This window comes from Bactrocera tryoni, unplaced genomic scaffold (assembly GCF_016617805.1).
Source record: "Bactrocera tryoni isolate S06 unplaced genomic scaffold, CSIRO_BtryS06_freeze2 scaffold_120, whole genome shotgun sequence".
NCBI lineage: Eukaryota > Metazoa > Arthropoda > Insecta > Diptera > Tephritidae > Bactrocera > Bactrocera tryoni.
The window spans coordinates 873,730-896,343 of NW_024395835.1; the positions used below are offsets into that span (position 1 = coordinate 873,730).

Here is a 22,614-nt window from a genome sequence, read left to right on the forward strand (position 1 = left end):
TGCGATTCATGAACGTTTTCCGACTGTTGTGCGTCTCGCAGTTAATTTGGAGAATGACCAAATAGTCTATTTCAACACAGAGAATACAGTACAGACAGAGAAAACACCCCCAGCAACAAAATTAACATTTACGAGTTTTTTCACAACTTTCGTCAGTGAACCGTTTGCGAGAACTTGCTCTATTCGGAAATATCTTGATATTATACATATGTACAATTTTAATTACAATTGCTGGAACATGATAATCACTGGAATGAAGTTCGCACACTTTTCGCGATGATCAGCCATCAAATTAGCGTCAATTATGGAATACGAACAAAAATGACATTGCCGAAGACATTTTACATCGTATTCGCTTTAAATTGGAAATGGGTAAATTCCCGTTGATACTTCCGGTGGTTTGATATCAATTCCATCTTCCGCTTTACCAATTCACCAAAGATGAACTCATCACGAATATTCGGACATTAGACAAATTATCGTAACTACAATTCCTTAAGTGCACGCGCAATGTTAGCTGCCAAAAATACCGATGTTGTTGACTTAAACTGGAAGATTCAAAGCCAAATTCCGGGAGACTTGCGCTCATACAAACTGATCGATCGTGGAATTTCTAAATTCTTTGAATAGGCTTGGTATGCCACCGCATCATTTGCGTCTCAAAGTTGGATCTGTCGTTATTATGTTCCACAATCTTCAGGCACCGAAACTGTGTAATGGAACCTGAATGGAATTGTGACGCAGCTTTCGAATACAAAGGAGCAGAATGCTTGGTTCTACGAATTCCTGTGAGTTCTAACGATTTGCCATTTCAGTTCAAACGTATTCAGTTTCCAGTGAAAATTGCATTTGAGACACAAGGATAGTCGCATAGTGTATGGTATACATTTGGAAATGCTATGTTTTTCACTCGGCCATATATATCAAAAAACCATCTTTTCTATACACCGGAACAGAAACCAAAAAATGTTGTTTATCAAGCTGCGATACATTGAGAAAAAAGTAAAATGATAAATTAAACTTTTTCATTTCTAAATACATAATTTCACGCAGGACAACGACTGCGGGGTCAGCTAGTGTTGTGTAAAACTTACCAATCATCAACAACATTCCTTAAATCGCAATGAAAATATTTATGTTATTACACAAATGCATACATACATATTACACACAAAGTTTATTTTCTTTATTTATTCTCTCTTGCTCTTCTAATGTCGAACAATCACAATGCGTAAGCAGCTGTCGAAATTACTTGAAGAAATCAAGAATGATAGAAACAAGATTGCGCAATGACGAGTTCAAATTTTATTCGTTCTGCGCATCTGCGTCACGGTTGATCAACGTACAATCAGCTGATTTTCAGTTGCTTGTTTTTCTTTGCAATAAGAAGCAATTTTGTATTGCAAGCATACAAAACCATGAATATCATCAAAAGTTAACATCAATATAAGTGAATATTAATAAAAAAATATCATTATAAGTGAATATTTTATAGTGAACATTTACCTACATATTCATTTAATTGTGTTTCATTGTATTATTTAATTTTGTCTCTTTCCTGTGTTTTTTTCAACCATATACATTTATGCAAATAAAAAGATTGAATATTTTGTGACCAAGTATCAATTTATTGTCTTATTTAATTTTCTTTTTTTGCTATACATATGTTCGATTAAGTTCTTATTTAAGGAACGAATCCTAAAATACATTCTTGCTCTGAAAAACCATACTTTTACTTTCGAGCTACAATTTACAAAATTATTTAAATCTAAGTGTTTCTGGACGTAATTTGTACAATATGCAAATCAGTAATATTTACATCGTCTAATACTGCTTGCAAGGCTCTCATATGCTCCATCATCATATCTGTTGGTTTTGAGAGTCCTCCTTCAGAAAGGTGATCCACCCAAGTATAAGACGAACAATTTTCTGAATTGGCACAAATTTCGAGGTTGCCTTTACCGAGTTTGTGGCAGATGTACCCTGCCAAATTCTCAAGTCCGTCGTTGTTCAGAATCTCCAAGTCATCATTTTTTTCAATTCGAGCAGTGGAATTTAGATCAACTGACACACGTTGAAAAATATTACCTGCAAAAATATAATAAACATACATACATACATACGTGCATAGAAAAAATGGAAGAAATTGTTAGTTAAGATTATTATTATAATTAGGATAATAAACAGTGGTTAGTATGCAAAAACTTAGTTTGTATGTAAGTACATATTTACATTTGTTAACATCAATACATTTTTATATAAGAATGTTTTCTGTAGTTATAGATTTATAATACTATGAACGTTTAATATTTTGATAATTACCGGTAAGAGATAAGTAATTCCCTTCCAAATCTGGGGTATTGTCGACTTCAACATTTCCTTCATCTGTAATCGGTCTTTCGTTGTGACCAAGTATATAGGAACGCAGCCTATACTTGAACTCCTTCTTGTCAGGGTTATCGTGAAGACCGCCTTTTAACCTGATTACGCCAAACAAATTTTCTAAAACGTCCTGGTTTAAACGAGACTCCATCCTTTTCTGCCGTTCATTAGCCTCCGCAGGAGTTAATCTGGTTAACGTGAGAAAAGCGATAGGTAGCAACTTCGTTAGACTCCGCGAACTTAAACCTGCAAGAGTGTTTGGTTATAACAGTAAAATTATTGTAATCAAATTGCTATAATTACCCATTTCAAACTGCAAATTTCTTCTGGCGCGAAGTGCACAAAAATTAATCCACTGTTTTATCCTAAGAGAAATGGAAAAATCTTCATTTCGTAGCACTATTTTTAACATTGCTTCCGAAGACTGCGCAACTCATTTTAAAAAATATAAAATTTCACAATTAATACTACACGCGAAAATACAGTTCGAATTCACATTCAAAGGCACGGGCGAATAATAAGTCAACCGTGACGTCAGCAGGAACAGCTGACTGAAAACAAACATGCGCATTGCGTAATCTCTTATTATCTATAATTCTTGGCTATTGCCATTGCCAAATCTGTATGTGGGCATTTGTTATCATAACATAATCATTTGGGAAAAGGCGTCGGGTAGGTAGGTTCGAGCTGATGTAGCGTATGTTTTGAGCTCTTGAAAAATTTATTTTATCATTTGCGAAATGCCGTCGAGTAGGTAGGTTCGAGCTGATGTTTTGACCTCTTGAACTGTTTAAATCTTCTATGTGGAAAATAAAAAAAGGAAAAAGATCTTTTTTTTTACAAACGTATTTCTGGAAAATATAAGAAGTCATATTTTTGGACTACTATATAATAATTGCGGCATAATTTTTAGTTACCAATTAAAATAATAAAATTAAAATGAGCAATGATATTTTGATTTATGCTTGTATAAGTTTATTAAATTTAAGACTTCGCTCATTCCCAACCCAATTTGCATAATTTTTCTGTTTATTAACAATATTACATTAAGTATTATTTTTTTGGGAAAAATGTTATTGTGAACATGTTTTTATAATATAACACAACCGTAATAATACTCGCTCTACTAAATTACATATTACCGAAATGAAAATTAAGTCGGCATATGTGCAAATGGGATATGTTGCCTCTTGGAAATGTTCATAGAAATGAAAACTGCGCTGTCAAACTGCTGAAGTGACAGCTTACTGCTTACAATATGTGGCAAACTCATTAGTGTTCTATATATTGTAAGCAAAAAGCAATATTGAGTTTCCACAGGCAATAGTGTAACTCGCTAGTATGAAATAAATTTTATCCTGTCGAGATGCCCCGTTAGATTAATGGGGTTGGTTCATACACCGCCACTTTTGTTGCGCAGCTCGTTTGCGACCGAGCGCCGAAGAACGGAGGGTTCGATCCAGGAATTCCTGGTTCAATCTTTCGTGCACGGACAACCCACTGTGTGCTCTTTGTCGTAACAGTTCGCTGCTTAGTGATTCTGTCGTTTTATTTTGAAACTCTTTCCATAGCTGCAATTGCGTCTGTTTTATATGAATATTAACACGAGCTCAGAAATATCATATAATTTTTGTATGTTAAATACAAATATGCATTGTTTTATACAAATGTTTAGAAATTGGATTGAAATGCTAGAGCTTAGCTAATGATAAGTATATTTATCTACAAAGAGAAGCAAAGTGGTAAATTTTCCGACTCGAGTCGGCAGAGAAGATTCGTGTCTGTGCGAATTTTATGAGGAACAGCAAAATGAGCAATAAAAGTTTTCATGTTTGAACTGAGACGAAAAGCATTGATTTTTAGTGAAAAGTTTCGTGGTTGTAAATTTGTGCATTCGATTAAAAATTTCACAACGTCAGGAATATTGTGATTTACTGTGAATCTTCAAGCATAAAGATAATCGAAAAATTCATGATATTACCGAGAAGTTTGCTTTATTTTTTTGAAGTCGGGTGTTTTTGTGAATTTTTGTGAGAAACTGAATAATTTTAAATTGATATAGAAACCATAAAAGTAGTTTCCTTTTGTATTAAATATTTTGACGAAGGATGCGTATAAGGTATGTTGTAAGTCGTAATGAATTTGAAAGGGCCCAGAGAAAAACGAAACCATCATCAATACTCCTTAATATAGTATGTTAGATTTTAGCATATTGTTTTAGAATCTATAGGAAGCAATTACGAACCAAATCGCAAAATTTACCTTGCTGATGGAACAACTACTGGTATATACAGCGGCGATTTATATAATATTTATCACTTAAGTGGTCTATGATATTCCGGGGCATTAGTGTCGAAAGATTAAGTAATGTATATAAATAAATATGTATATGTGTACATATATATACTTAATAAAAACATCTATCATTCCTTAGGAAGTGATGTTGGGTAAATTTTACAATAACGTCCTTCGATTTCGGGGTCAAAATAGGTATGTATGGATAGAGGAGTTTCTCTTGATAAAGAAAATATATATATGTAGTATATATCCTTGCCACTGACTTTTTAAGATATTTGTATTTAAAGTTCAACTATTAAAAATGCGTGGTTCCCCGATTGTTACACGTAACTTTTATATCCACTAACACTTCACTAGTTCGCTTCTACCAATTTATTTTATTTTAAATAGTGCAGAAATAACTTCTATTCAATATAATGTCACACGCAAATTGTTATTTGTTATTCGTTGTTCGTTAAATTTGTTATAGCTTGTCACTTTGTTTTCGACAACAGTTGTTACGCGTTAAAATATTTTCAACACAGCATACATGGACAAAAAGAATAAAATGCCTAAAATAAGTTCGAAATCGAAAATAATTAAATATTTAACTTTAACAAAGATTCCACGAATAGCGTTAATTGAAGGTAGGTATAAAAGGTGTAACATTATATACCATATATCTCTGTACATATGTATATCAATAATATATTCTTTACACAGATGTATTTGTCAAAAACGAAGAAGATGAAGTGGCCAACTTGGTCGACGAACTGTATGAAAATTTGTACATTGTCATTAAGTGTCGGAAGGGAGTTGTAAATTTTGTTCCAAAATCCATTGGTACAAAGATATTATGACTTCAGTGGATGAGTATCGCTTTCGCCAAATGTTACGAGTAAATCGATCACAATTTAATCATCTACAGTAAACAGTTTTCTGTAGAGCTACAAGTGGCAATAGTTTTATTCAGATTGGGTTTATCAGGAGAAAGTACGACGGTTGCAAAAATTGGCACTGGTTTGGAATTAGGGACGCCAGCATTATTTCCAAAATTACAAATAGCTTCTTAAAACTATTGCACTAATATATATACTGGCCAGATTTTGCAAAACGCTCTGAAATAGTGTAAAAAACTTTTAATGAACTACCGTTTTGCTTTGGATACGTTGAAGGCACGGAAATTAAATTGGCGGAGCTCCTGTTAAAATCAGGCAAATTACTTTTCCAGATGTCATATACATTCGCTTAAAGCACAAGTAGTATGGGACTACCAGCTGAAGCTTCGCGATGTAGTTGTTGGTTATTGCGGTTCAACTCACGGTTCCAAAATATTAAAAAAAAATTGTTAATTTTTTAAAAACCGCATTAAGTTTTTTTCGGGGCAGGAATGGCTTGCAGGTGATTCTGAATAATATTATAATAACTTCGTACAGAAGTAATGCTCAACACTTGATCCAGCAAAAAAGAAAGAGTTAAATTTATGGCGTACCGCGTTAGAGTCTAGTCTGCTTTGGTGTATTAACAGGCAGATTCAGTAGCTTAAAAGAATTGAGAATGCGTATCCAAAATGAAGAAAGTTAGAAATTCTGTAATAAATAGTTTTTAAGCTGTGGCATCCTCCATAATATTTTAATTCATCTCACGGACATTGGGGAATTTTTGGAAACCCCTTTGAATGTATCTGAAACTGCAGACAAATTTGAAGAGTTAGATTGAACTAGTTTTGAATGAGAACGCCGATGCTGTACAACCTTATGTTTCAGAGTAATACACATTTTTTAAAAATTACTATTTATTCATGTAATTCATGTAATAAATATTTGTGGTACTCACAAAGTGTCATAAAGTATCGTAAAATCAAAAAATCATAAATTTGTATACTAGTTTAAAAAATTTGTTGTTGGATTGCGTACTAAAATAAGTTTACGCAAATACAACTCTGAATGCTGTGTTTTCGGATCGTTATAACTTAAAACTTTATGACCATGTGAAACTCCTAATTATATTTGTGTTTATACTTTAGTCTGTATTAAATTTTAATTTAAGCTTTAAGACAGCAGGTCGTTCTTTTTGTTCTGACTCCAGCTTTTTTATTTTGAGAACCTGCGTCAACTTTTAAAAGCCGTGTTCTTTTATTGTCAACTTTTTGTTGTTTAATGCTCAGGCGCATTTCATAATAAGAATCTCGTTTTCTTGGTATCATAAAAGTTCACTTGGCGTGCGAGTTTTAAATTTTCGTTGTTGTTGTTCTAATGGTTATTAATCCCCGTTAGGATGAATGGTACGGGTCGACGTCGTCTAGCGGGAATCCCAGGAAACGTGCTGTTTTGACGGGGTTGAACCAAAGGGAAGTAGGGTTGGCAGGGCATGTAAAGAGGTGACCAGTGTCATGCGGAGACTCGCTGCATGCAGGGCATTTGTATATTGGATACGTCGGGGTCTATTCTGGATAAGTAGGAGTTTAACCTGCTACAATATCCAGAACGGTGCTGCGCTAGGGTCACTCGCGTTTCTCGCGGCAACTCGAGTTCTTCGTCTGCGATGGCTGGTGATTTGACTCTAAGAACGCCATTCAGTGGACTTAAATTTTCGTCCAAGAGATCGTTGAGAGCGGGGAGTTGATACTTCTTGCTGCGAAAGTGCTGGCTCACATATTAACTCGATGGAACCCTCTGGAAGTTGCGCTGCACAAATGAACTGGTATAGAAAGTGGAGTTAATGCTGTTGAAAGCAAATGTTTAATCGTATCAATATATGACATATTGCTCAATTCCAACATCCATGATGAATAAAGACCTTTCAACGATGATATTTGAGTTCTGTTTATAAGAGAAAAGCTCCACGAGTCGGTCATAATGTGGACACATTTTGTGTAATTTTTTTTAAATGATATGAAAAATACAATATTGACTAGATTAATGATAAATAACCTTATTGCCTTTTACTGAGGAACATGTGTCTCCATTATAAAGTCCTGCGCCTATTGATTTCCTCCATTCTTCTGCTTTGTTGAAAGTCACCCTACAATACCGAACTTTGCACCTCAACATTTCAGCATTTACCTCCAGTTTAGTTTCTTTAATTTATTGTAATAAATTACATTTGTTCGCTTCTTTAATTACAGATGAGCGAAAAATAATTCGACAGACAAAAAAAATGACAATAATTAATCACATCCATACGTCAATATCAACGTTATTACGTATTGCCGTTTAACGCCTTGTCCACTAAGATGTTGTTTTCTTCTTCCGTCCAGTTTTTTTGTGTTTTTGTGACAACACGTTTTTTCTTAAAACAAAAGTTTTTGTTAATAAAAAGAAAATTAAGGAAAATTAAATTAGTGCATTCAATACTTACTTTCAATCAATTATTAAAAGCATAACTGACAAAATACAAAGATTGAAATAGCTGATTACTGTTTTACTAAGTAACGAGTATTTTGTCCGAGTTTCCGGCACGGTAAAATATTATTTGTTGAGATGGCTTTTTTGTTTAATTTACAGTAACCAAATAAATGTAAAAGTTTATCGAATAACGAATAACAGATAACAACGCTGCTAGTGAAAACCCCTACTATTTAACTTTGGACAAACACCTAGGTGTCTTCAGTAGTTTCGCGTTGAACTCGTTATTTACTTATTTTTTACACCGTCTTGTGTCAAGTTTTTTTCGCGTAGAACTCCCTTTTCCGAGGGCGGCCTTTGGTCTCACTTGAAAAAAAAAAACCGTTTTGGCCTAACCAACACCGGGAGGATCATCAAGTGAAGGAAAATACTGAAAGATTTTTTGTATTCCTGTAATAATAATCGTATAATCTTTCTTTTTATTCTATTTTTGTTCGTTAACAAAACGTATATATATGTATATATAATGTAAACTACATTTTAAATCGAAAAATACGTACTTTACATAGTAGAAATGTTGAAATTTAAACGCAAATATCTAAAAACTGTAAGCTTCCCGCTGCTATATCTAAATATAGTTTATTCTCTATCTGGAGAACGTGCACTAGGGTGGGTCGATTCCGGACTTTTTTCGATTCGGGATTTCTAATAGCGCGGAAAAGTTGCCTTAGTACTTCCTGATTCCAATGCAACTTTTTGTTTTGAGATCGGATTGCATCTTCAACCCCAACTTCGGCCTTAAAATTTCGGAAATTCGCCTAAAATCTTGAAATTGTCTACCTAGCGCCTGAAATACGCATCTCATGGCAAAATGTATAAAACAAAAGTTATTTGTCACGTCATTTGCTACCGAAATGGTATATGTGATCATGGCCGTAAGACGAACCGTTCCCGAGATACGAGCGAAAAGGCGGCGCGCCATAGCGCAAGGTGAAAATCGGTTTGCGGCCACAATTCTTGACGTTGATTTCGCCGAGTGCTATCACTCACATTCATTCACCTACGCCAAAGGACACGTTCGGATAGGTCTCCACACAAATATTTTTTCATTGAGTTCCTTCACTCTTGTCGGTGATTTCGCCGAGTTCTATCACTTACATTCATTTCCCTGCGCCATACGACACGTTCGGACTGGTCTCCACATAAATATTTTTTCCTCGAGTTCCTTCACTCTTGTCGTTGATTTCGCCGAGTGCTATCACTTATATTCTCAACAGAACACAGAACTCAAAATGTCTGTATCTAAATTTAAATTTAGACAGAAATGTCCTGTGTTTGGCATATATCTCTAGAATCTCTCGGAGTCCCAGTTACCTACATACCAGGATGTTCTTTTGTGTTATCAGTTTGAAAGATTTCGTATAGGGCGACTCCGAGGCGACAATTATGAACCTAGGAGTAAAGAGGTTACAGAAATAGTTGCAAAAAAGGTGTAAAATACTTTCAAAAAGTCATTTATTCCGATAGTTTCACACACCAGAGTTGTACAAATGCTCACCACATATCATAAGAAATTTCTGACTCTTAAACAAATGTTTTTAAGGAACCCAATAGGTTTGAGCTCTAAAAGAGACGACTTTGTCTTCTGCCTGAAAATTATTTGACTTCGCTGCTTGTAAATGCATTTATATTTCTTCTTGCACTTGTCCAAAGGAAAGGAAAGTTCCTATCAATGAACAACCATTTCTCTTGGACCAGAGAACCAGAAGAATTGGTCGCATTGGAAGTGTTGATCTACCTGAAACAAAAAAGATTACAAATAAAAATGAACGTAAAGAAAAGCTTTCAAAACGTCATTCAACATCAACACACCAGAAAAGTATTAGCTAGAACAAGTGAATATTCAGATCAGCCAGACTCTCATACAGGCGACAACAATGTAGGTGCGTCGCACATGGATTCTTCCAAAAACGATGCTGATGATGATGCCCAAAGATTTGGAGTAAGTGATAGAGTAGCGGCCTTGATTGTTTCATTTGCTTTTCTGGATGCCAAAAAAGCAGCTTTGATAACAGAGGATCAGGCTAGCTTTGTCACTGACAAATGCAAGATTAGTCGGGCAAAAAAAGTGTTGGAGTTAAGCTCCAAAACACCGAAAGTATTGACTCTGTATATGGGCTGTATTTTGACGGCCGCAAAGACAATACACTTGCACAAGTCAGCGAAGGTGAAAAGTACTACCTCGACACTGTCAAAGAGGAACATACTTCTCTTATAGCGGAACCTGGGTGTCATTACTTTGGCCACGTCACCTCTCCTTCCGGGTCAGCTGAGGATGCGACGCAAGCTATATGGCAACATTAACAAGACAATTCAGTTGATGTGGAACATCTAGAAGTTGTCGGTGCTGATGGCACCAACACGAACACAGGTTGGAAAGGTGGAATCATTCGGAAACTAGAAGAAAGAATAGGTAGGCCATTACAGTGGGTTGTTTGTCTTCTACATTTCAGCGAACTTCCATTTCGTGCTCTTTTCGAACACATAGATGGTGTCTCAAAGAGTCCAAATACATTCTCTGGCGACATAGGTAAACTGCTCCCTGATTGTGAGAAGTTGCCTGTTGTCAAATTTGAAAGTTTTCCATCCTGCCAATTACCTTCTGAGGTTATTAATCCGACCCAACTTAGCACAGACCAAGCTTATCTCTATAAAATATCAGAAGCTGTTATTTCCGGTCAATGTTCCTCAGATTTAGCGTCGATGCATCCAGGTATCATGTGCAAATCTCGCTAGCTCACCTGTGCAAATAGAATTCTGAGATTATACATTTCTACTGACAAACCAACAAAGGAAAGTACATACTTACAGTTTACTCACCTTTGTGGTTCTCAATAAGATTCAACAGTTCAATCAAAGATGGCTCGCGCCATCTCTATGCTGCAATCAAAAAAACTACGCAAGGTTGTCGATTCATCCATTCAACAGAATGCTTTCTTTGCTCTTCCAGAAAACATTCTCCTTAGTATGATGACTGACGAACGGATAGAAGTCAGAAAGTTGGCCCTTGACCGTCTTCTGGCAGCCAGAGAAGCAGAGTCTGACACTGTAAATGGAAGGGTTAAATGTAATAAAGTGCCAAAGCTGAATTTCAAAGCTAATAATTATTACGATATGTTTAACTGGAAGACTATTACCTTGACTGTTCCCCCAGTTCTTTGTTCAGTTTCTAACGAAGAACTCATAAAAGGGCTGTCGGGAGACACTGCAGAGGTATGGAAATTTAGTGAATTCCCCGTTCACACCGTGGCAGTCGAGAGAACCGTCAAACTGGTGACAGAGGCATCTTCTAAAGTTATTGGCCCCCAATCTCGTGATCGTTTTATACGCTCTACACTGAAATCTAGGCAACAAGTGCCAAAGTTTAGTACAAAATCTGATTTTATCAATAAATTTGACCTCCACGCGGTGGGTTCTGGGTGACCAATACAGGTTAGCTGAGAGCTGCAACAATTTTCACCTTGCGCTGTGGCGCGCCGCCTTTTCGCTCGTATCTCGGGAACGGTGCGTCCTACGGCCATGATCACATATATCATTTCGGTAGCAAATGACGTGACAAATAACTTTTGTTTTATACATTTTGTCATGAGATGCGTATTTCAGGCGCTAAGTAGACAATTTCACGATTTTAGGCGAATTTTCGAAGTTTCAAGGCCGAAGTTGGGGTTGAAGATGCAATCCGATCTCAAAACAAAAAGTTGCATTGGAATCAGGAAGTACTAAGGCAACTTTTCCGCACTATTAGAAATCCCGAATCGAAAAAAGTCCGGAATCGACCCACGTGCACTACTTGCCTATACGCATTTTATCCCCGTTGAGATATTCTAAAGCCGACACAAAAAAATTGGTGAATTGTTGGTGGATATAAAATTGAACTATATGATTAGAAAAAGTCAATATGAATAGAAAAGTTGCATACTCTAAATTAATTTATCGACATTAAAGGCTTTAAAAAATTGTCGCTATTGGAGTGAGTCAAATCCTCGTATGGTTCAGGAATCGCAATTGCATCCTAAAAAAATGACCGTGTGGCGCGGATTGTAGACTAGCGGCACCCTCGGACATTATTTCCTTCAAAATAAGGCAGGAAATACCGTTACCATCTTTAACGAGCGTCGTAACATGATGGTCGACCGACTCTTTTACCCGGAATAGCCCCCAAGATCATGTGTAAATCAAGTTGCATGTTGTTGTTCCAACGGTTTCTCAATCCCCGTTAGGATGGTAAGGGTTATCTGTGTTGTCGTCGACGTCGTCTAACGGGAGGCCAAGGAAACGTGCTGTTTCGATGGGGTCGGAGCAAATGAAAAAGGGTGTTAGATGAGAAATCAAATCAGGTTGCATCGATTACGGTGCTCGCTACAGCCGAAATGCTGCACTAGCTCAGCAAAAATTGCCGTAAACGCCTGAAGATTGCGAACGGAGCCATAATGGCCATTTGTGCGAGATTTTGTTCAAATCCTAAATGATGTACATTTATTTGCAGAACAAATACACACAACTTATTTTGTTCAAATTTGAATGTTCAGCGAAAATTGCCGTAAACGGCTAGAGATTGCGAACGGAGCCGTGAGAGCCATTTGTCCGACATTTTGTTCAAATCCTAAATGACATACATTTATTTGCAGAACGAATACACACAAATTATTTTGTTAAAATTTGAATGTTTTAGTTCATTTTAACATGACGCCGTTTTTGTTGGTAGACCCTATATACATATGTATATCTTACTATTTACTGGCACCGCTAATGCGGTTATAGCCAGGTTCTTCTCTACCTGTTCTCTCCAAAGGAGTGCAGGTCTTCTTTTTCCTCGTCTTCCACCGGCGGGTACTGAATCGAAAACTTTCGAAGCTGGAGAGTTCTCTTCCATCCGGACAACATAATCTGGGCAACGCAGCTGCTGTCTCTTGATTCGCTGAACTATGCTAATGTCGCCGTATATCTCATACAGCTCATTGTTTCACAGACTGCGGTACTCGCCGTTGTCAATGAGCAAAGGACCATAAATCTTCCCCAAAACCTTTCTCTCGCGCACTCCTAAGGCCGTCGCATCAGATGATATTGTCCATGCTGCCGCACCATATAGCAGGGCGGGAATGATGAGGGACTTTTAGAGTTTGGTCTTTGTTCGTCAAGAGAGGACTTGACTTCTGAATTACTTACTAAGTCCACTGTAACAACTGTTGGTAAGAGTAATTCTGCGTTGGATATCAGGGTTAATATTGTTGTTGGTGTTGATGCTGGTTCGAAGAAAGACAAAATTATCTGCAAAGTTATGACTTCCAACAGTGACGTGCAAGTCAAATCGTGAATGCGATGGCTGTTTGATAACAGGAAATACTTCGTCTTGTCCTCAGTCTCAACCAGAATGCATTTATATTCACTTTTTAGTTCATCATGAATCGTTTTCATCAAATCTTTGAAGAAAAATTAAATTGCTTTAATTTTAGAAGAAATATAGATAATGAATCAAACACATATATAGAGTCTGATCTGCGTCGAAGTTGGCCTGGTTGTACCCGTAATATCCCAAACAATTTCCCGTAACGGATTCGACTTAATACTAAGATTTTAACATGTTAATGATAATTCATAAAATCTCGGAAAAAAACAAAGATCGGCTATTCAAAATACGCCCTATGATTGACGCTTTGAACAAACGTTTTCAGCACGTGTATCATGGAGCTAAGCAATTATCAGTAGTCGAATCTATAAATATTTTCAAGTGCAGAAGCTCTATGAAACAATATTGCCCCATGAAACCAAGCGTGGTTATAAATTGTGGTGTTTGTCGGATCAACGAAGAAGGATCGGTACGAAGAATTTGGTCTCGGGGGGAGAGTGGTTTTGTCCCTCAGTGCGGCTAGAACAAGTATGTGTGATTTGACAATTATTTTACATCCGTTAGACTCTTAAAGTTAATCCAAACTCAGAAAGTAATTGTATGTGGGACAACTATAGGCAATCGAAAGGACTTCTTTCAAACATAAAGCCAGACAGGGAAATGAAAAGAGACGAGTTTGATTCACGATCAACAACAAATGAATAAATTGCTTATAAATTGATAGATAATAAACCAATCATTCATTGGCGGGAATGACCATGCAGATCAACTGCGAAGTACCTGCGGGATAGGCAGGCGTTTTAACGTTCGTTAATTCTTATGTATACTGTCAAACATATCTCTCTGCTGAATTATAGACGGTCCGTTGCTCAAGGCCTAATGACGCAAAAGGATATTGGTGCCAATAAAAATAGCTTGAGTCAGACGCCAACACAGTCAAGCAAAATACGTTGTGATAAAGGTGCGTTGGTTGCAACTGATGTTCAACTTGGGAGTATATTGGCCAATATTTGTTGAAACCCGAAGAAGATGTGATATGTGCTATGAAAAAAGAACTGTTTTACCGAATATCATGGCATTAATAATGGAAAACTTTTCAGCTACTCAAGCCCGACGGTACTTCTAAGTACCATATCTTTTTTGTAATCTGCAGTATTCTTGAAATTTATAATTTTTTTTGTTAAAAAAATACGCATATGAATGATAATATTGAAAGATAAATTAGAAATACTAATTTTTCGTGAGCTTGGTCAACTAAGGGTTAAGGAGGCTTAAATCAGTGGATTTGTGGATTTGGCAGAGCAGACTTAGGTTCTGATAATCGGTCATGTTTAATCCGACCACATCTAGCAAAGAAGGTGATGCATGCAACTTGTCAGTTATTAGCCGTGTTCATAAATATATGTACATAAAACTTTTATTACATTAAGATTGAAATATATATAAATAACATTATATTTTGACACAAGTACATTAATGTAAACAATAAGTTAAATAAGAATATACAGTCCACTAAATGTCAAGTGCAATGGTAAGCAACAAAATTGTTATATGAAGTTTGCTCATAAAAATCTGTTGTTGTTTTAACGGAAATCTAATCCCCGTTGGGATGGTAAATGTCATTTGTGTTGTCGTCGATGTCATCTAACGGTAGGCCCAAGAAACATGCTGTTTCGACGGGGTCGGACCAAAGGGAGAAAGGTGTTAGATGGGTGGGGTTTGTGGGGCATGCAAAGAGGTGGTCAGTATCATGCGGAGACTCGTTGCATGCAGGACATACGTCGGGTATGTCAGGGTCTATTCTGGATAAGTAGGAGTTTAACCTGCTACAGTATCCAGAACGAAGTTGCGCAAGGGTCACACGCGTTTCTCGCGGCAGCTGGAGCTCTTCATCTGCGATGGGTGGTGGTTTAACTCCAAGAACGCCATTCACGGGAAGGGAGTCGGTGAAGGGTGTTAATGGCTCCGCTGTGAATGGCGGTCAGTACCTGTCTGAGTTAGTTGCGTCCGAAGTCCGGTCGGCAGTACTGTACGACGCCGTCGACGTAATCCAGGAATGACCTTTTGATGTCTTCGAGAGGTGGTTCCGCTCTAAGCAGATGACCAGGGTGATTTTCTGCGAAAGCATCCCAGCAGGAACTGCCTGAGAGGGAGCTCCATTATGCTCCTTAACTGGGAGCATAAGCGTCTCACTGTGTAGGTGTTCAATGGGAGACATCAAAAGGCATCCTGTAGTGGTCCGGGAGTGCAGTGTTCTGACAGGTCTGTAGTTTCCTCATCTGCGTACCACTGCATCCAGGCGACCATATGGGGGCTGGCGTAATTGAGGACCGGCCGGCCGATTGCCTTGTATAAGGCCAACAACGTTTCTTTGTCTTTTCCCCATGTGCTGCCGGCTAGCGACTTGAGGATTTTGTTGCGGCTCTGTACTTTGGCGATAATCGCGGTCGTATGAGGAGAGAAGGAGCATAGACTGTCGAATGTTACACCTAAAATCTTAGGATTGTTGACAGTCGGAATTTTGACGCCGTCGACTGCAATGTTAAGCTCAAGTCTATACTCCTTCGTCCAGTTTGTGAATATGGTCGCTGTGGATTTGGTGGGGGAAAGTGCGAGATTTCGTGCAGTGAGGAAACGAGAAAGGTCGGAGAGGTAGCTGTTTACCTACGAGGTACGAGGTTATGGAAACTGCTTCTGGTGGTTGTGGGAGTTTCGAGATGTAGAAGTTAAACAGTAGTGGGGAGAGGACACCACCCTGCGGAACCCCCTGTTTAATTCTTCTCAGTTTAGATGTTTTACCTCGAAATAGTACGGATGACTGGCGACCGCTCAGATAGTTCATGGTCCACCTCTTTAGCCCCTGGAGGGAGCGTAGTTGTTTCGATGTCCTGCAGTAGCGTTGTGTGATTGACCGTGTCAAACGCTTTTGACAGGTCCAACGCTACGAGGATCGTTCTTTCGCAGGGTGGTTTCTGGCTGAGACCACGAACTATCTGAGTGTTTATGACGCTAAGTGCTGTTGTGGTGCTGTGCACTTTTCGGCATCCATGGTGGTGGTTGGCTAGGCTCAGGTGGTGAGTGAAGGTCAGGGAGTAGCAAGGCCTCAGGGCGGTCTTCACTACTGGGGAGAGGAGAGTTATCGGTCGATAAGATTCCCCTTTGTTCGCGGGTTTCCCAGGGGTTTCAGTAGTGGGACCACTCTTCCGACTTTCCACACATCGGGTATTTGAAGAGTGGTCAGCGACAGATTGAGGACCTTGGTGAGATATCCTACTCCCGTCGAGCCTAGATGCTTTAGCATTAGCATGTTGATTCCATCAGGGCCAATGGACGGACATGGATTTAAAGCTTTTTTGATGGCACCCTGAACCTCCTCATCGGTGAAAGTAAGTGGCACGCCTTCGTTTGGCATTTTGCGCAGCCGTCGGTTAACACATCGTTTAGCTTTGTCTACCGAAGGGTGCAGTGTAAATTGCCGGCTAAAATAGCTCGCGCACTTCTTCGGGTCCGAAGAGGCATGACCATTGAATTGAACTTCAACTTGGTCGTCTTGTCTCTTCGGGTTAGACAGAGCTTTGACAGTAGCCCAAAGCTTACTCACTCCGGTGGAGAGGTTACAGGACTTCAGGTGCTCTATCCATTTCGTCCGCTTATGTTGGTTTACCATTCGCCGAATCTCCAAATTGAGATCCCTTATTCGGGGATCCCCGGGATCGGCATGGCGTAAGGTGTCGCGCTCATTAAGCTAAAACGGCTGCTTCGGCTGGGAAATTGGGGCGGATTTCCGCGATTCTTTCCAGCCGGGATGAAGCGAGCGGTAGCTGCTGCGATCACCTTGCGGAATTGACGTTCGCCAACGCATACGTCCATAGGAATAGGTAGAGCTTTGAAGGTGCTCTCAGTAAATTCTGTGAAGCCGACCCAATTAGCTTTGTTAAAGTCAAAATAGGTGCGGTTGTCCACAGAAACAAAATCGGGAGGCTTCTCGATCGAGATAATTATGGGCAGATGATCTGAAGCGAGAGTTAGCATAGGTCGCCAGGTTATGCTGTTTATCAGACCACCGCTAGCAATGGTAATATCAGGCGAGCTATTACAGGTGCCCATAACTCTGGTGGGGGCTTCGTCATTCATTGTGCAGAATGTCGAATCGTCAATCTGTTCCGCCAGCTCCATCCCCCTACGATCATTTGACAGGCAGGAATGCCAAAGATCGTGGTGCGCGTTAAAGTCGCCTAGTACCAAACGGTTTTCACCACGAAGTAGCGCACCTATATTCAGGTGATATCCTGTTGGGCAACATGTAACTGGAGGGATGTATATATTAAATATTTCGAGCTCTGGACATCGCCTGACCGGATAGCTATACGCCTGACATTCTAGGGTAGTATCCCTGGGGTCGATATCACATCGATTAGACGATACTGCACGGTGTTGTGCAATATGAAAGCTAGGCCACCACCATTATCTCGCTCGCGATCTTTACGTATAACGTTGGAAACCTGCACAACTCAGAAGATCTGAGCGGCTGTTTAACTTGGTTTCTTGGACCGCAGCTATCGATAGACGTTCCCGATTCATAAAGTGCAACTATCTCCTCGATCTTACTCTGGAGTCCGTTGCAGTTAGAATTGAAGCAGCTGAGTTTGTCGCGGTGTCCGTGGGTGATCCTGGGGGTGAGGGAGTGACGTGTGGGTGGAAGTTGTTGCAGCTGTAGTACCCGCAGAGCGGTTGTCGCGCTGGGGTGTTTATAGGCGACGCCACTGTTGTGAGTTGCGGGGGCAGACTCCTGCAGCATGGGGCAACGTATGAGTCACTCCACTCACGTGTGGTGCGCAGGCCGGAACACGCCGAAAAGTGACACCAGCCAGTACAAGAGTTGCACTTGACGGAACAGACAGTGCGAGGGACCAAGAGCTGCTGGTTGGTTCTCGCACGAGGATTGGAGCAGGATGAAGGTTGGGGGGGGACAAGTCAGAGGGGGAGCTATGTTGCCTGATAGAGCTCCTAGGGACCGTAGAGGTCCTCTGTTGGCCACTCGGATTTGGTGGCGGCGCGGCGCGCGAAGGCTATGCGGATTGCACAGCCGTAGAGGCTTGGGTCGCAGTATTGCGCAGGCAACATGGGGCCACGTAACGCGTGGTCCACTCCCTATGTGTCTTAAGGCCTGAACAGGTCTTAAGATGGCTCCATCCATTGCATGTGTTGCACCTGACCGAGGTGGAGTTTGGATGGAGCCGTTTTGCGCATACGCAGCAGAAAAATTCCTCCGGGCCTGGGTTGGACTCAATGCCAGCGAAGAAAAAACGACTGATGCGCTATTGTTAACACGGCTATAACCGTGTAAGCGGGGTCTAGGCCAGTAAAGAAGAAGAATAAATAGCTCATATTACCTTATTATCGCTATTGGCGACATGATAAATTCTTAAACCTGCCGTCTTATGTAATCTGATAACTTATGAACTACTGCTTTTTTAGGAGTCATGTCCACCGCTTTCAAATGCAGTTCAATCGACATAGTGGGCGAGTTCCTTTACCCGACAATTTATAATGCACCCTTCGACTGATAGGGGATGTAGGTGCTGCGCGACCATTTCTAAAGACGCGAAACAAGTGTGCTCATATTGCTTTTACTGACGAAAAAGTCTAAGATGTCAAAAAGACAAAATCGGCTAATCCCCTTAATCCAGACGACATAAACATGTTGAGCCTTTTCGCTTTTTCACTACGAGGAGCATGAAACTTTTTCTCGCTCCACATCGACATATTTACCAATTGGACGGAATACACACTATCTCTCAACTTTTTTGTCGTTGATGTTAAAGTCCTGACAGCAAGCAACCCCAAAAGTTTTGACCCTATGTTTGTTATTCTGTACTTCTTCGAAATGGTGCTCAATACGCTAGCCGTCAGCAACTGGTGACTTACAAGGCAATCGGGTGGTTCCCCAAAATTTACAGAAAATTTAGAACATTGCGTTTCGTGATAGCTCCCTCTCCGCCCAGAAATATTTTTTTTCAGCATCTCAATGCCATCTGTTGATTCTGCTTATCAAAACTTTCAACTTACGTCACAGGAGATATGGTGTGAGGCTGCAGACTTCTGAAATAACCATTTGGCAGTCTCAAAGTAATAAAATAACGTGTTCATAAGAACTCTGTTAAGAATTTCGATGCAATTGAGTACCATTGTTAATTTGATTCCAACAGATGAGATTGCCCGAAGGGTCGCGGAATTATCGCTTAGAATGAGATAAGTTCACCATGATAGTTTTTCTCTAGATAATCTCAGTAAATCTTTTTTTAAAGGCGTACAAACTTGAAAATGCTTGGAATCCGGCCCTTGAGCACCGACAATTTGCTACATGGATCTACTAGGCCAGTCCCAATTCCATCTGCCGTTTTCGAGACATCTGTATACTATTGCATGGTGGTCTTTGCTAGGTACTCTTTTTGCGAGTGGAATTCTCTCAGTCGCCTTTACTTCCAGTGAATTTTTGAACATTTTTTTAAAACATATTTTACTCCTAATATCGTCCTTAGAAAAGAGTGCCATACGTAGATTCTCCCCACTAGCCTAAGTTGTTTCTGAGCTTATTTTGCCCTGTTCATTCCAAGTTCTGATAAGATGCTTAGGAGACCCGCTTCGTCGTCATTTCTACAACGAGTAGGTTGCTTTTTAAATTCGAGAACAAAAACATTTTAATCATCGAAAATCGCTTTATTGTATTTCAAAACTTTACTGTGGTTGACCCATAGATAATATTACTACTACCATCTATATAATTTCTATTAGTTAGATTATAACTATTAGTTAATGAGATACAGCATTTTTGTGAAGCAACTTGTGTTAGTTTGCAAAAAAAATGGATCATAAAAGCATTTCATGTGTTAATAAAGCATTGATTTTTTAGTTAAAATACTTTTGAATTGGTGCTCTGCACCAGAGAAGTCAACCGTTGAAAAGAGATTTGCTAAGTTGGAAAGAGGCTTAATGAGCACCAAGGACAATGAAAGCAGTGGGCAGCTCTGTGCAAAGTGGGTGCCTCGCAAGTTCATAATCTAACAAAAACAACGAATTGCTGACTCTGAAGAGTGTTTGAGTGCTCTTCGTTTAGGATGCACTTGGTATAATATTCATCGACTGAATACTGAGCCAGTTATAATCCATCTATGTCTATTTGGTCGCAGTTCCCTTCTACTATTCCAAATATTTAGCAATTGTATTATTTTTGAGGAAGGATCAATTTGAAATAGTACGCATATACTTCATCGTTTCCGTTTAAATATTTCTCGCTAAAGAGCTCCGATAATAAACGAGTCCGATCGCTGCTAAATTCAAAGTGCTACAGGGAGTACCGCGGCCTGCTATTTATAGGCACGCCCCAGCCGTCTTGGCCGACCGGTACCGCCGCAAACGCAACGACACGCAATTTTTAAATCTGTAATATCTTCGGAAATATTCATTTAAATCAAATGCTGTACAGGGCCATATAGATCTACTATATATTAAATGATCAATGTATTTAAGGTATTAATTGGATAACGATTATTACTGTATTGGTTAAAATCGTCTCTGAAATTAGCCATTATTTGTCGAAAAAAGTAAATGACAAAAATGTTATTGTGGGATATAAATAAGAGATAGACTTACTGTACATATACCATCACGGAGTTTTCTGTGAGACCTTTTCAATGTGTACAATACTTAGAATATTATTTTGATAAATCTACATAAAAGGCTTCATCTTCAATCACTCTATGTATTAAAAAAAGCCGCACCAAAATATGTTACGTAGTTTTAAATATTTAAGCATACAAAGGCATATAGGGAAAAAAAAACTGACTTTATTTTATACTATGTATTGATATTGATATTCACCGTTAAATCCGTACACCTTTAGATGCCTTAGAGCCAATTGTCGAAGCACTTTTGTCACTGTGATTGAGGAATTTCCAAAACATTAAATTTTGTTTTAAAATTGGTAAAACTTTTTCCGAAACGTTTCAATTGATGAAACAAGTTTATGACGAGTGGTTTCAACCTTTTCAAAGTGGTCGTGAAAACATAAATGATGATCAACATGTGGGCCAATCAAAATCCGTGATCACCGAAAATTCCATCGAAACTGTGCGTGAATTCGTCAAAAATCAGCCGAAGTCATTCATTTTCATTCATGGAAATGGAATTGTAGCGAAACGCTAGAGGGCTAAATGGAAGGCACCGGACGAGCCGAAGAGAAGACAATGCTGATTTGTTTTTATGATTCCACCAAAAAATTTGTTCCACCCGGTCAAAAAGTTAGTGCGGTATTCTACCTTGGATTTTTGAAGTGTTTGGTGCGCCGTATTCGACGTGTTCGGCCCGAATATCGCGAAGATGAAAGTTGGTGTTTGTTGCACGATAATGCGCCGTCTCATCGATCGACGCTTGTGACCGATTATTTGACCAAAAATCCCATTTTAACCATTAACCACTCCCCGTATTCACCTGATATGGCATCGTGCGACTTCTTCCTTTTCGGAAAAATGTATTTACCCATGAAAAGAAAGCGTTATGTAGACGTAGATGCCATTCAAAAGGCTTGCGGCGGCATACTGGCGGCCATACCGGCCAAAAACACTCGTTCGACATGCTTTTGGACCGTGCAAAAAGCTGTATTGAAGCAGGAGACTATTTTGAATAAAACAGATTGAAAAAACCCGTTTGTTTTGTTGTTCTTTTATGTCCTGTTTGCTTTGAAAAGCAGCTTGTATTTATCATCTTTTATTATTTTTTTATTTGTATGTACAATCTGCAGCTCTGTAATCATCCTCCAAAGCTCTTTACTTGGGTTTTTTTAAAGCGTGTTGATTTTCTTAGTGCGGAGTGTTTCTTCGAAAAGGATTTCCGCTGGTTGGATTGGGGACAGTTCAAGGATAGCTGGCGTGATAAGCATTCAAGGTAATGCCTCCTGTTATCAATATCCACTCTCACCAAAAAGCGAATGAATCTTAGCACCACATACCGTTGGTTCTATCACACAAATCCTAACTTACCCTTCTGTGGAACTATATTACAGAACTGTCTCTTCGTGGGAAGGTCGTGTGTCATGACTCATCGGTCTGGGTGCCTCCCAGGAACAAGCCCATCCAAAAACTCTTTACCTCCTTTGCCCTCAACCGACTTTTTTTCATTCCACGGTCTCATTATTATCGCACT

General features: G+C 39.1%; 1 protein-coding gene across 14 annotated transcripts in view; it reads left to right on the forward strand.

The window, feature by feature from the left end:
- Nucleotides 1-3,999: 3,999 nt before the first annotated feature.
- LOC120780022 (calcium/calmodulin-dependent protein kinase type 1-like) overlaps nt 4,000-22,614 on the forward strand; it is a 113,950-nt gene continuing 95,335 nt past the window's right edge. For 3 of the 14 annotated variants that reach the window (XM_040112309.1, XM_040112307.1, XM_040112308.1), the window contains exons 1-2: nt 4,116-4,501; nt 5,150-5,306. The gene's annotated coding sequence lies outside the window, so the exon portion shown is untranslated. Of the gene's footprint in view, nt 4,015-4,051; nt 4,502-4,575; nt 4,752-4,816; nt 4,873-5,149; nt 5,307-22,614 lie in introns of those variants that run through there. The other 11 variants (XR_005705792.1, XR_005705790.1, XR_005705793.1 and 8 more) reach the window with 11 other exon arrangements.